Source organism: Chelonia mydas, chromosome 5 (genome assembly GCF_015237465.2).
Source record: "Chelonia mydas isolate rCheMyd1 chromosome 5, rCheMyd1.pri.v2, whole genome shotgun sequence".
In the NCBI taxonomy this organism is placed as follows: domain Eukaryota; kingdom Metazoa; phylum Chordata; order Testudines; family Cheloniidae; genus Chelonia; species Chelonia mydas.
Window position 1 is genome coordinate 99,020,194 of NC_051245.2, and position 15,333 is coordinate 99,035,526.

Sequence of the window (15,333 nt, forward strand, 5' to 3'; positions counted from 1 at the left end):
CCCCTCCTGCACTCTGCGCTCCTTAGTACACCCTGCACCCCTATTCTGCCCCAACCCCTTGCCCTGAGCCCCTTCCTGCACACCTCACTCCCTCCCACAGCCCGCACTCCCTCCTACATCCCAAGCCCCCGCCCCAGCCCTACATTCGTGGCCCTGCATGCAATTTCCCACCCAGATGTGGGCCTTGGGCCAAAAAGTTTGCCCACCCCTGCTCTATAGGACAGTTCAGAAAAACCTTGTGATAAGTCCCACACTGGCAATGAGAGGGTTAATGAAAGCTTACAGACCCAGTTTGCCCCACCCTGCCAGGAAATAGCAGGCATGGAAAGGGGAATTAAAAGGTGGAATTCAGAGCTGCCCAGAAAGGATTGCAGAGCTCAGCTTCTCTTTATGTGAGAAAACTCTGGCTGAATCCTACTAGCGTCCTGAGCTAGCTTGCTGGCTGGCCTGCCACACCCCTGTTGGAAGTGACAAATAGACACACGGGGGACTTAGCACACACCTCTCAGATTGGGATGTCCCATTGGCCACCTTAGGTGGCTCCCCACATGGTGTGCTGACTTTGTGGATCACACTCTGGCTACATCAACGCTACACACCAGTGTCGGTGGCATGTAGTGTACATGTAGCTACACACTGCAGTGAAAAGCAATCTGTGACCACCCCATGGTGTGTAGCTACATGTGTCAGTGAAAGGCTCCGGCAGGGGGAAAAGGCTCTGCTTTCCCCGGGCTCCAGCAGCAGGGAGCTGTAGACACTTTCCTCTGCTGCCTCCCTGGTGCCGGAGTCTTTCCGTGCAGCAGGGAAAGGCTGCATCAGTGAGGAGGCAGGAGGACCCTATCCTGCTAAACATAACAGTGTAGATGGGGAGGCATGGCTTGGCCGTGTAGAGATACATGTAGATTATACACTCAATTACATACCCACACCCTTCAGGCATGGCTTTACTCTCCTAAACTAAGCCTCATGTTCTACACTGCTATTTTTTATACCTGTACAAAGGAGGCTACACAGGTATGAATGCTCTACACCCCTGAAAAAAGCATGCAGTGTAGATGTACATTCAGAACCGATGAATTTGACCCAGAAAGTCCATGGCAGAGTTAGGAATAGAACCCAAATATCCTAAATGCCAGGTCAATACCTTATGCACAAGATCTTCCTCTCCATCCTACATTCCCCCCCCCCCCCCACATCAGTTGTCTCCTGCCAGCTGCACTCCAGGGATGGGAGGAACTATTGGGAGGGAGGCGGATATATGCAGCTGGCTCTAAGCTGCCACACGCATGTAGCCATGTACACCTCTACCAAACCAAACCTATAATGCTCAGTTTAGATTCAGTTACCAGAATGCTGGTGCTTCAGGAAGTGTCAGGTTCTCAGCTCATCCAAATAATTCTCCCATCCCTATTCTGCATATTAGTTGATTTACAATTAAAACAATCTCTTAACTTAACTCCACTTTTCTGTTAAGTGCTTTAGTTAAAGGGTGTGGAGCTGGATTTTCAAAGCTCCCTAGAGGGTCCAATTCCCATTAATTTCTAGTGAGAACTGAGCATCAAAGACCTTTAGGTGGCTTTGAAAATCTCAGTCAGGATGATCAGCAAATACATTTGTATAAAATCAAACTACTTTTTGTGCCAGTTGTCCCTAATAAAAGCACAGATATCCCACTTGTTGACAAAAAGCTGTCTTCGAGGTACCATCAGATGTTATGTAAAACTGGTCACTAAAGATCCATAACACATTTTATAGGAATTATTACATTTTTCCATACTTAGCCCCACCCTCCTCTGTTGGACTGAAATTCAGCACGTAGAAGATGGGTCTAACAAATCTTTATTAAGGCAAAACACTCAGCAAGTAATGATCAGTTACTTACAAGTGGGAAGTTTATTGGGATGGTCTCTCACAGTTGCCTCCGGCGTTGGACAATACACGGTTTAAGCTTCCTTTTATTAGGCTGCTCATTTATAACTTTTGTTATCTTGTCTCATTTTCATACCAATTCTCCACCCCTGTAACTAACTCAAACTGCGTGCTGTGGTGTTAGTTTTTTTTAGCTTTCTGGTTACTTTACCTTCTGTTTTCGCCACAAACATGATTCCTTTTCATTTTCTTACATATATGCAACGCTAAACATGATTACTCTGCAATTTCTCACATGTGCAACATCACTTACGTGAAGCAAGTTTTAAGATGAGAAAAAAGTAATATTTTACCTAATTGTCAGATAAATAGATGAGACAATAACCAGTTTGGTTTTACAGTAAAAATATGATGCACGCTTGCAGACCACTACCGTGATTAATATCATTATGTAGGAAGTGTGATTTAGTGGTGATAGCTAGAAAATGGAAAACAAGACTTCTGGGTTCTATCCCAGACTCTGATGCTGACTCACTGCAGTGACCTTCAGCCAACCACTTAATATTTTTGTGCCTCAGTTTACTCATTTGTAGAATAAAATATGTACCTCAAAGGGGGTTTGTAAGGCTTAATATACTGTTTATAATGGAAAGGGCTTTAAGGTCCTTTTATGAAAGGTGCTCTGTAGAGTGTAGCATTATCGGCAGTAGTTTCTAAACACTTTCATTTTGTGAATCACTTCTTAAGGAAGATTCTTTCATAGATTACCTTTCCCCCAGTCCTGATTCCACAATTTCTCTCTGGCAGCTATATAAAACCAAATCCTATTGGATTCTGTTAATTGTATTATATGGAGGACTTCAGCATTAGAGATAAAATTAATATAGGTTTTATCCTGTTATGCAGCCAGCACCACGAAATAGCAGTGACTGTCAGCACGTGCAATAAGCTGTAGTTAATTTTAATGTTTCAGAAGGTAGGAGTGAGGCATAGATTTAAACTGTGACTCCATGCTTTGACTTCCACAAGTTCCCCCATTTCCGTACAAATGATATACTTTAATTCTGGAAAGGCAGCTGAAAGTGCAACAAATTGAGAGGAAGAACAGACCCATTTCAGCATTTGGTTATTGAATTATGTACTTGTTAAGACTTGTGTTTTGTCAGTGTGTACCCTAGTTGTGAAGTATTTCCTACACTTGACAATCCGCAGGCTCCCATTGCAGCTGCTAACTAATGTCAGTACAGATGAACCCAGTCACCCCCTCAGCTTGGAGTCTTTGCAGGATACCGTACCATTTTGTTTTACTTCTATATACAGCTTGAATAGACCTAATGGATGCCTTGGTACATTTCGCCTCAGTCCATGCTTGAACTCCAGTAATGATTGTGGCAGAAGATGACTACAAATCTTACTGATTGTCTATGGGTTTTTAACCAACTCATTTATTTAGCGGTAAGCAAATGGGTTCAGATCTTGGTGTATGTGTGTACACTGTATACAAACAAACTTTTAAAAGTATTACATAATTTTGAAAAATAACTGTAGCCAAATCATCCCCTCAATGAGAATAAGCTGTATGAGACAAGAAACTCCATAATGTTTGATATCATCTGGAAAGGGCAGAGACTGCATCCCCTATCTGTAGATTGCCTGAGATCCACATGCATCTTGAGGATGATCTGCAAGAGGCATCCACACAGAGGTCCTGTGCATCGTTGCAGCCTTCCAGACTCTTATAGCCCTCTACCAGCCCCTTAGCTGCATAGCTCCAATGAAGCCGTGCTCTAAGACTTCCCCTCCGGCCAATTGTCCCTGAAATCCCACACATGGATTTATTCCATAGCATATAGGGACACAATACCTAAGTGAACTCTAGCATTAATTTTGATGTCGAATTCCCACAGGCTTGTGTGATACAATGCCATGGAGAATAGCCATTTCTTCAGCTGCACTCCCTCCCCCAATTGCCCATTCCCTCCTCACACTTGGATCCAGATCCTTGCAGAACCTTCAGTAAGGTCAGAAGAACCGGGAATAGTGCTGGAAAGGAAGCACTGTCCCATATCACAAGGCATCCACTAGGTTTTTTTCCCCTTCCACATGCAGAGGAGGAGGGGACAATTTGTCTCTCTCTATTTTAGTTACGGTTCCAAGTTATACATGGCCCCTAAGCTTAGATTGACGGATGCAGGTGCAATATCTAGAATCCCTCAATTTTTATCTTGCAGAAAAATAGAATTCTACCTTCTGAAAAACACAGATTACCTATTGGCCAACTATCAAAGTCCTCGTCTTGTGGATGCAGGTAAAAATTAAGCAAGGGAGCAATTAAATCCATATAGTGACAATTTAGAGAGTACCATTAGTTTAATCCAATGTAGGAGTATCCCTCCCTGCTCTGCCATAACATTTTGTAACAATTGTCATCTCACTGTTGCACAGTCATAATAACCAAAGGAGGAAATGAGATATGACCATTTAGATTTAATAAAACTAGTCAGTTAGAAGTTAACATTTTTGGTTATGATTTCACAAAACATACAATAAATCATCATTCACAAATGTGAAGCCATAATTTCCACATACTTCTTCACTCCCTTCTAGTATTTTCATGGTGCTGATCAGTGTCCCTCCTGCTCTGAGAAACTCAGTAGTATTTCCTCCTGCTCTAAGGCGGTGAAGGTGGCCTCCAGGTCCATGGACAAGGGGCATCAGCCTGGATTCTAGGCCTTCTTTCCTCCCAGTAGCTCAGTAGTGTTTTTCTTTCCAGTTGCATGGTGGGAGCAGAGAGTCTCTGGGTTGTTGAACTTCTGTACCTTATATGCTTGATCCATCACCATGAAAATAGAAAAATAATAGACATGTCACTGAACTCTACCTATCTCTTAATAGACCCTCCCTCCTGGGTTCCCTCCTCAATCTGCTAGTGATACTGACATTGGCCTGAAGTGGAAGAAATTAGACCCATGTCACATTACAGAGATCCAGATTTTGGTTAATGTTTATTAATATTGTGGTCTAAAAAAATGGTTTAGGCAAATAGGTATGAGGATGCTTAAATGCAGCTTGTATCTATTACAGTGTCTTGGCAACAACAATAAACAAGTCTTTACACTGTAATCAAACCCAGTAGAAATACATTTTAAAAATATCTGGCCAAGCAGGATACATTTTTCCTCCTATCAATTCTGAATTATCCACACTAATCCCTATAAAATGGTCTTTTGAGATGACTAGAGCTGTGCTTTCCCAGCTGATGAAATAAAAAGCAGATGGGGTGAGTGGAAATGCTGCAGATGTGACTGGTATTTCTGCTCGATCTGCCTTGTACACATTCCTCTGAGAAAACACTAGCAGATAGATGCAAACTACAAGTGTATATTGGGCTCTTGGAAATATCCCCTTTCATTCTGGATTATTAACACTACCAACGCTGACTACCACGGGTTAGGTTTGAACTGTAAAGAGTAAATTACTCATGTGGAGCAAATTCTGCTCCTCCCCATTCCAAGGTGTGCTGGGTCCTGCATACAGCAGAAATGGGGTGGGATGGTTTGTGAGATGCCTGCCCATGGCACTTGCACTCTTCAGAGTGCTTGGGATCCAATATCCTAGAATCATAGGGGTGGAAGGGACCTCGAGAGGCCATCTAGTCCAGTCCCCTGCACTCATGGCAGAACTGAGTATTATCTAGACCATGCCAGACAGGTGTTTGTCTAACCCGCTCTTAAAAATCTCCAGTGAGGGAGATTCCACAACCTCCCTAGGCAATTTATTCCAGTGCCTAACTACCCTGACAGTTAGGAAGTTTTTCCTAATGTCCAACTTAAACTTCCCTTGCCGCAATTTAAGCCCACTGCTTCTTGTCCTGTCCTCAGAGGTTAAGAAGAACATTTTTTTTCTCCCTCCTCCTTGTAACAACCTTTTATGTACTTACGAGCAAACATATTGGGAGCAAAGGCATAGTTAGGCCTCACAGAAGCCTGCTGCGGTTTAACTCTTTTACAGTTTAAGCATAAGTAGCGTTGCACATGTGTAAGAAAGATGCAGAGCAATTATGTTTGTGAGGAATACAGAAGATGCTAGCAACTACAGTAGGGTTGCCAAGTTTGGTTGGATGTATTCCTGGAGGTTTCATCACATGACATAATCTTTAATTAAAGGAGAATCTTTAATACCTGGAGGCTCCAGGACAATCCTAGAGGGTTGCAACCCTAAACAACAAAGCTAAAACAGAACAGTTAGAGTTAGTACACACCTTGTACTGACAGGAGTGGAGAATTGATAGGGAAATGAGAGACTAATACATATTTATAAGAAAAGATAACAAAAAAGATATATATGTCAGCCTGACAAAGGGAAGCTGAAACTGTGGATTGTCCATTGCTGAAGGTGACAGGTGAGTTCATCCTGATGTGCTTTCCACTTGTAAGTAACTGATCACTACTTATAGGTGCTTTTCCTTAATAAATATTTGTTTGACATTCATCACTCGGCAGATGAGTCTATCTAATATAATTTTTCAGGAACTTCCTGCATACAGCACAGAGGAAAGCTTGTGGGATAGGCTGAAGCATGTAAGCATGGTTGGTGTGTGACTACATGGCCTTACTGGCCATTTCTGCCTGCAGAGGGGACATTCCAGCCACAGGGGCTATTACAGGCTATAGTCGTGGCTTTGGGAAATGATTCCTTAGCTCCTTTCCCCAGAGATCTCCCCAGAGCACAAGCCAGTTTCTCAAGCTGTCTTCTTGGGCCAGACTTTGAGCTGCAGTGAAATAACAACAAAGACTCTCAGCCTCACCAAGAACAAGTGTGAGGTAAAATATCAATATTTCCTCTGGTAAGAACCAAGAGACTTGGTTTCTCCTTACATATTGCAATTATTTTTTATGCAGTAACACATTGACAAAAGGTACGGTATTGATATCTTCACCCAGCGTGATCAGGATTCAGGCACTTCGTAAACATTAAAAAATGAAGCCTTAACACATCCCTGTAAGGTAGATAAAATAGCCATTTTACTGATGGGTAAACTGAGACATAGTCCAGATGAGCTCGGTATAGACTCCAACCAGGCATCTTGACCACTATCTCCCAACTTTAACTAATAGACAATGCTGCCTCTCCTTTCTCCTGTCCTTCTGCCCCCATAAATTGCTCCAGGATTTGGCAGGATGAATATTTAAGGTTTGTTCATTGATCTAAATTGGCTTGTCCATTCCTTTCATGGCTTTAACTCATGGATCGAAGCAGCCAGACTATGGAATTCTGATGCAGAGAGACTTGGCCTCAGGGATACACACATCTTGGCACAAAATTAAGTCTAGTACTAGAGGTCTCTTGTTTACCACCAGGTCTGACTGGTGAGATTTTTATTTACTGTATCTTCTAACTCAGTTTTACTTTGATGTACATTGAAAGCTTGTTTATCTACTTTATAGACGCTCTCTCTCTCTGGTATTATGACATCCAGCAGGATAACTAATAGACTTCAGTGTTTGGAATCATTCTCAATATATTACCTACAAGAAAGCCCTGGGGGCGGGGGGCTAGCAAAATACACTGATTTTAGTTATAACTTGGAGAAATTGTATCCAGTTCTACAAAACACATATATCTGTAGGAATCTCATTTTTTATTCATATTGTAGTGGCTTTTAAACTGATTATATAACAGAAAAAATATAATACATGAGTATGATATGTATAAAAATCCAATGTCCTGAGCATAAAGCAAGCAAATTAAAATGGCATGAAATAGCTAAAAAGAAAAAAATGGGGGGAGAGTGACAGGGCTACAAAATGCTTCAAAGTTTTAAAATCTATCAAATAACTTTCACACTTACATATGCACATAACATGCTCTGTGTAATTTTAGTTTGGTCATCAGAGGTGTCCATAGTTATTTAGCTATATGATCTTTGTGGACAGCAACAATTTCATATTTAATACTCAAATCTTAAATGAAGCCTTGCTGTAAATTTTACTTATGAGGTATATTTGCAGTTATTTAAAGGAAAACTACAGTGATTTTTTACAATTGCCTTTGATGGTTTCAGAAAAATCTGTGTAACTTAAGGAAATGAAAAGCAATATTTTTAAAATACCTGAATTTTTAAAAAAATCTTTGATATTAATTAGGCAGCTGTGAGATCCCCGAGGATTCTCATTTTAATGATTAGGCAAATTTCCTTTTAGAATTATGACACATATCAAAATGTCTCATTTGTAGTATATGAAGGATTCATGTATCATGTGCTGGGTAATAACACAAGAGAACTGCATGCTGGTAAAACTAAACTAGCTCTTTTATTAAGAGAATATTTACAAAGATGCTGCAACTAGGGCTAGCATTCCAGCCATATACATAATGACTAACTTCCTGGTGCCTCTTCCAAACTCTTACCTTCTGCAGCCTGTGCTCTTCACTCTAAGTTCCCTGCAGGTTGCTATAGAGATGATCAGAGTTTCATCCAAAGACACAGGAAGCTGCAGCCAAAAACGGATGGAATGTTTTGGATACCTGTAGAGAGTTGGATCTGGCAAATATGGTGCTACATGAATGTACAAATGAAATTAAATTAAATCAAATAAAATAATTAAATAGAAACAAATGCAGAACATAAATAAAAAGAGCTATGGACTTTTCCTGATGCTCCATTTCCAACTTCCTATTAAAAAGACAAGGAGGGTGAGGTTATTAATATCTTTTATTGGACTGACTTCTGTTGGTGAAAAGGACACGTTTTTGAGCTACACAGAGCTCTTCTTCAGACCTGAAGACCTCAAAAGCTTGTCTCTTTCACCAACAGAAGTTGGTTCCATAAAAGATATTACTTCACCCACCTTTTCTCTCCAACTTCCTCTGTCTGGCTGGAGCTCAGTCTTCTTAATATGTGTCATCAGCTAACAAACTGGCTGCTTATTGTTTCCTTATGACTCCACAAAGAGTCCCATGTATTTCACTGGAACTAATCATATTGAGATTCATATTAAGATGCTACCCACTTTGATAGCATCTTACTCTGCAAGTAGTCCCTTTGATTTCTGTGCAGAGTAAACTCCTGCTTAGTTGGCAAACAGCTTGTTTGGTGTGTGGTTTCTCTGGTCAGTGAGTGCACTGAGTAATTTTGCCTGAGGGGGAATAAAGTTTTGGATTGAAGATTTTGTATAATATGTAATTAGAGATGGACCAATACTGAAATCTCTCTAATCCAACCCCCTTTGATTTGTGTGTGTGTGTGTGTGTGTGTGGTGGGGGTGGGTGGGGGGAGAATTCAGATCCAAATCCCCAGTTTCAACTGGCACCAGCAGCTTTACTTTCTGAATGGATCCAAAAAGGGCCTTTTTCCTGGATCGGGTTTTGATGCAGCCAAAAATCTCACAAAATGGGTAGCTCATAGAAAGAGGCTGATGATGTTGAACCTGAATCCAAACCCTAGCCCTGAGTCAATCTTGAATGTGAACCCTAGTGTACACTAAGAGAGGCAGTTAGGTGTTTGGATCTAAGTGGGATGTAACACTTTATTGTGGAGGTGGAGTACAGGATATCCATGTCTCAAGAGGGTTTTTTGATAATGTGCCATTTGGTTCAATCTGGTAGATTTTGAAAAGTAAAATGTTGCTATTTATTATACCTACAGTAAACAGTGTTAATCTCTGTATGTACTATTGCCAAAATCTAGACACGAAACTGGAGGAAAAAATCTCTTCAGTCCCTGTGTATTAAAGAGAATTGCCACATGGACTTAAAATGGGAGAAATATGCTTGTGAAGGGAGCCAGGAAAGGCTAAAGGACACCTTGACTCCTCTTGTCCTAAAGCCAGTCACTGCACTGTACTGCAGGGGCACTGTCACAAAAAAAAAAAAAAGAAAAAAAGAAAAAAAAAATCTGGTTGTTCTAGTCCACGGACTACTCAGAGGAAGAGAGGTGGATTCTGCAATGGCTAACAAGTGACTGGCACAGTACTGCTGCCTCCTGGCATGTTTTGCAGCTGACCAAGTTATTTCGATTCTTAGTGAAAGTTATTCCCATGAAAGCAACCAAAACTGCTAGTCTGATTCTTTTTTTAATGAAAGTTTCCGTGGTCTAATGGGGACATTAATATAAAAGACAGTCAGAGCCAGGGATCAAATTAATTCCAGGCAGGGTTGGTTTAACATTCCAGGGCTGTGATGGAGGTAAAGATAATTTTCTTTTCTGTCATAGCAGTATCAATCAGCAGAACCATTCCAGATAGGAGATTGCCTAGTAAATCCAGCCTGCCTCACCTCAGAAATAGAGGCGAGTGTTTCTTGTTTTTAAATATTTTCCAATTTGGGATAAAAGTTGTTCAGCCCTGAATAACTGAACTGCTTCTGTGGTAGAAGATTCAGGGGTGAGAGTCAGGACAGATGCAGTGTTAAATCTCAGATGGTTTTTGCTCACCAAAATTCAGACTTCCTTGAGATGAATGGGGTACGGAGAGGTGAATTCTCATCTTTATTACTAGTATCTGGCTGGAGACAGCTTTAGATTGACTTATGTTACGATGGCTGCATCATTACAATGAAGGGTAGAGATTTAGGGCCAAAGAGAGGCATCCCCGAAACAGTGTCCGCTTCTGGAAATTTTTGACAAATTTTATTTTAAAATGAAACTGTAGAATTTATAGACTATTCAGAATACAGCAGAAATAGTTTAGAGTCCCTATCTCATGATCCTTAATTTTTACCCATGCACGCTTATTTCCTGTTCCTAATGTTAAGGTAAAATAACTCTCCTGAGGATTTGCTTTGCATATCAGTGTGACAGTTTTTTCTCCCTCATGTAGAGCCTAGTTCTGTAAAGAATGAAGCCTGTGAGTTTTCCATTGACTTCAATGTGTGTTAGGGCCCAGTGTCAGGATCATGGGCGAATGTAGGCGGGACTAGTGGCAGGAACAAACACCAAGGTTTGGAGTCAGTATCAAGGTCAATGATCAGGCTGAAGGGCAGACCTGGACAGGTAGGGGATCAGGCTAAGGGTCAATACTAGGTATCAGGGTCCATGTGGATATTCCGGGGTTCAAGTGGGAGTCAAGGCTCAAGTCAGAGCTGAGGTCAATACCAGGAGTTCAGGAACAGAGAATGCAGGGTGGTCGTGGCAGCTAGCTAGTGATCCGTGTTGTTGCATGGACACTTCCTGAAACACCCCTTGGGTTTATATAGGGCAGGGAATTAACCAGGCACCATAAGGCTGCAGTTTGTTGAACCCCTTGAGATGGGACTTCCTGTGGTCTGTGCCCGCAGCAGATTGTGGGTAGGGGAGCATGAGTTGGTTACAACTGCTGCTGGGTAGCAGTGTGGAGGTGTTAGCTGCCTGTCAATTCTGCAGGCCTGGGTTTGAGACCCACCCGGCTTTACAGACAGATCTTCAAAGGTAATTAGGCACCTAGTTCTCCATAAAATCTATGAGGCCCAGTCCTGCATGAAGCAAAGCACAGCGCCTTCAACTGTCATTAGCTGGCGGAAGGCACTGCCCACCTTGCAAGATTTATCTGCATTTTAATTTGGATGCAATATTTGCCTCCTGTTCTGAACTGTTGTGTAGGGTTTAACAGAGCCTGGTAAGCGTTGCCACTTTCCATCCCAGGGACACCTTATTTTTCACAATGGATGAATTGAGTCCTGTATATGTTAAGTTGGTGATGTGCCTGGGGATCCTGTTGGATGAAAGGCACTATACTTTATCAATGTAAGTTATTGCTGTTGGGTTACAGTTTCCAATGGGTGTCTGAATTCAGTAATTTTCATACACCAAAGGGTCACTTGGGTGCCTACCTGGCCATATACTTCATGGTATGGAAGAGGCATAAAGTCAGAAATGAGCGACTCAGTGGGAAACTGAATGAAAACACAGGTCAGGAAAGTAGCAGGGTGGAGTGTAGAGAAAGCAAAGCTGTGCACTATGTATACGCTGATGTTGAGGTTGGTACTGTACAAGACACAACTAAAGACTTAGGATGAAATCCTGGCCCTGCTGAGGTGAATGACAAAGCTCCCATTGACTTCAGTAATGCCAGGATTTCACCTTGCAGGACACACTTTTATTTTTAATTGGGATAGTGGCGACAAAGGCTAGCATTTTCAGAAGTGGCCTTTTGAGAAAGATTTCAGTGCAAGGAGAGAGGGAGCCTGGCACACTGGGATTGGCAGGTTCTATAGGGAACAGGGGATGGCTTGGATGAAGGCACAAGCACAGGAGTGGGAGAGGTGAACAGTCAGAATGATGAGTCTGGGGATCATTGAGTGTCTACTAAAGATACAGAAAACAGTCATGGAGGAAATCACGCGAGAGATTTTTCTGTCCCACTTATGTAACATTTAGGAAAACACAGACATTGGCCTTATTGTGTAGGAGACATGCCTTGCAATAGGCAGTTCTTGTGAACGTGCTGACATCGACTGACTCGGGAGTTTTTTAGAGCTTCACAGCTTCAGGGTGAGATGAAATTATCCTTTCACTGAACTACCATGCTATCTCATCATGAAAAAATCACTGTGTTCGGGGATGAATAAATCCAGCATAATTATTTTGTAAAGATACAAGACTACATGCAGCTTGCTAATGCTGAAAACAGAGCATCTCCTGATATTCGTGCATGACGTAGACAATGGATTTTGTACTGAAAGCGCAGACTTCAGACTGTTCATTTATCCTTTTGGTTTCTCTCAGTAATATTTTTACTACTGCTCCAGCCCACTTCCATCACACAGACAGGTGATGCAAGATAGGTGGAATAGATAGAAGCAAATCATTATAACTTATCTTACAAGTATTTATGATAAATAAATAATAAATGCTACTCAGTTTTTCACTTCTGTCATTAGCTGAGTTTTGTTAACAAGGCTGAGAACGTTCATAATTACTATGTTGTACGTTACAGATGAAGTAACAAGGCAGTGTGTAATCATTACGCATCAATGTAATATGAATTCATTCAACTTTGCTAGATAAACAAATTAAATATGAATGGAGTGTTTGATTCTGGACCCTGTGTTCGCTTTTAAAAACCTAAGGGCTGTCCCATAGTATGGGATCAATGTCAGACATAGAACAGAGGAACCATGTGGGGAATGACATGCAGTGATTTATTTATGGTTGAACAAATAGTATATAGTGGCTTAATTTTTCTGCAATGTCCCCAATTTGCACAATTTTCTACCAGCTTTTCTTCCCTATAACAGCTTATCATATTATTAGACATTTCACTATGTGCACAACTCCCAGTGATTTCACAACTGGGCCCTTTTGTTCAGCTTGATGGGAAATGTGATTTTTTTTCCCCCAACAAAAGAACCATAAAACTTTTGACTTACTATGAATATTTATCTGCAATTTCAGTTGCATGCAATATTCTATTTCACTTCCTTTCTTAAACTGTAGGATAGCATTGCAGGATGCTGCAAAAATTGCATCCAAGGGGAACATAAAATGGAGCAGTGAGTGAAGTGATGTAAAGTTAGTAAACATTCTGCAATCTTACAGAATGCAAAGGTCTGTTCTTAATAAATGTAAAATAATTATTGGGTCAGACTTTGAGTTGTGTGTACCTAATACTTGCATACATATTTCATGATTGTGTACATGAATCATGTATTTTGCTTGCATGTGCACAGGAGCACAGGGACTGTGTCTGTGACTGGCCCCTGTGCCCTACGCCACCCCATACTAGCCATGCTGGTCAGTCACAATCTGGCCCAAATTGTAGCTGGGCTTTCAGAAGTAAAAGTTTTAAAGTCTCTATTGGTTGGAATGAATTATTTTCTCCTCTTTTCTTTGTTTTGGGAGGACTGTGAGGAAGACTGATGTTCAAGGATTGCTTGAGTTCTGACGACAAAAGGATGTGTTATTGCAGCACCACTGGTAATCCAAAAATTGCCTAGGGGATGATGGCTATTTATTGACCAGCCATTGGGAAGGGAACTGAAATACAAACTCTTTACGTTTCTGAAAATGAGTCTCTGAACACGGCAAGCATGGAACCATTGTTATGCTTAACAGTGATTTGACTGATACTATGGATTGCATTCTTTATGCTGAGGTAACTTGGTTTTTAGAAAATCAATTTTAGATGACCACTTTTAACTATGTACTTACAGACTCACTTCACTGAAGACCTGAGCACCAGTAACAAATTTATCCTCACATCCCCCATGTAAGGTAGGGAAATATTGCCATCACTATTCTACATATAAGGAACTGAGGCACAAAGGGATTCAGCCAACATGCTCAAAGTTACCCAGGGAGTCTGTGGCAGAGCTAGGAACAGATCTCTGGAGTCCCCATCCGGTGCCTCAACCACAAGACTATCCTTCCTCTCTGCTTAGTTTACTTCCGGTATGGGCCTTTGAAGCTCCATATATTTCGGGATTACAATAGCTTCATTAGTTGCCCACTGCATGAGAAAATTATTTGTATCCATGAAGCTACAGGCTTATGCTTCATCACTTCCAGGTACTTAAAGCAGTCTAGAGGAAGGGGTCTTTTCAAAGCGTGTTCCTAAAGTATATATGTGCTTGTGTATCAAGTAGCCTTGTTAATGTTTCCTTTTGAAAGGCCTTGCTCTGCAGAGGGACATTGGGATTTAGTGGCAAGGGGCCAGATTTGAAAAGAATTTCGGCACCTAAAGATACAGGTAGGTTCTTCTGAAAAACCCACTAGGTGCTGCCTCTTTAGACACCTCCTAAATACCTTTGAAAATCTGGCCGTTGCGCTCTTTCTATCTTGGCAATTGTGGATAAACTGCTCACCATTGCGCTTGCACTGATATATCTCCCCAGTGCTATCAGCCGTAGGAGCTCTGGTGTACAGTGCCCAGAGCCATTCCCCGCACCGTGTTGTCTAATGTTGTCTGGGATGAATGTATCGAGTTTCTAGTGTGAATACAAAATTCACTTTATAAGTGCAACTCTGCAATGTTTGTTTAGAATTTTCTGTGTCAGCAAACACTTCCCACGAGCAAACTCCTTCACTAGAATAATTATGGGAAGGGTAGGCAAAAGGGATGTGAACATGGGTGACTGACTGACATCCATTCAAAAATCAAAATTAATATTTAAGAATGCTTTTCTACGGTATTCACCCATGCAACAGGATCATCAAATTAATTTGTGGGACAAACTCTCTCTGAAAAGCTTTGCCAGTCAGGTGTAGCCTCCTTTATATCTGCGGGGATAGGAGGGGAATTTTAAGATGCATGTCTTATTATGAGAAATGTGTACATATGTTTTGCAAGCTGCCTAGGCAAACCATAATGAGATGGCACAAACTTTTAGGCTCTGATCCAGAGTTCATTGAAATCAATGGGAGACTTTCCATGAACTTCAATGGACCTTGGATCAGGACCCAAATGCTTAAATATGAATGTACTTGAACTGGAGACAAGCTGCTATGTCTTTTCCTACAATGATCCACATTCCAGTGAGATCACATAT

General features: G+C 41.3%; 1 long non-coding RNA gene across 1 annotated transcript in view; it reads right to left on the reverse strand.

The window, feature by feature from the left end:
* Positions 1–6,334: 6,334 nt before the first annotated feature.
* Positions 6,335–15,333, reverse strand: part of LOC119566566 — a 97,850-nt gene continuing 88,851 nt past the window's right edge. The window contains exon 6 of the long non-coding RNA XR_005225758.2: positions 6,335–8,428. This is a non-coding gene — a long non-coding RNA (uncharacterized LOC119566566). The remainder of the gene's footprint in view (positions 8,429–15,333) is intronic.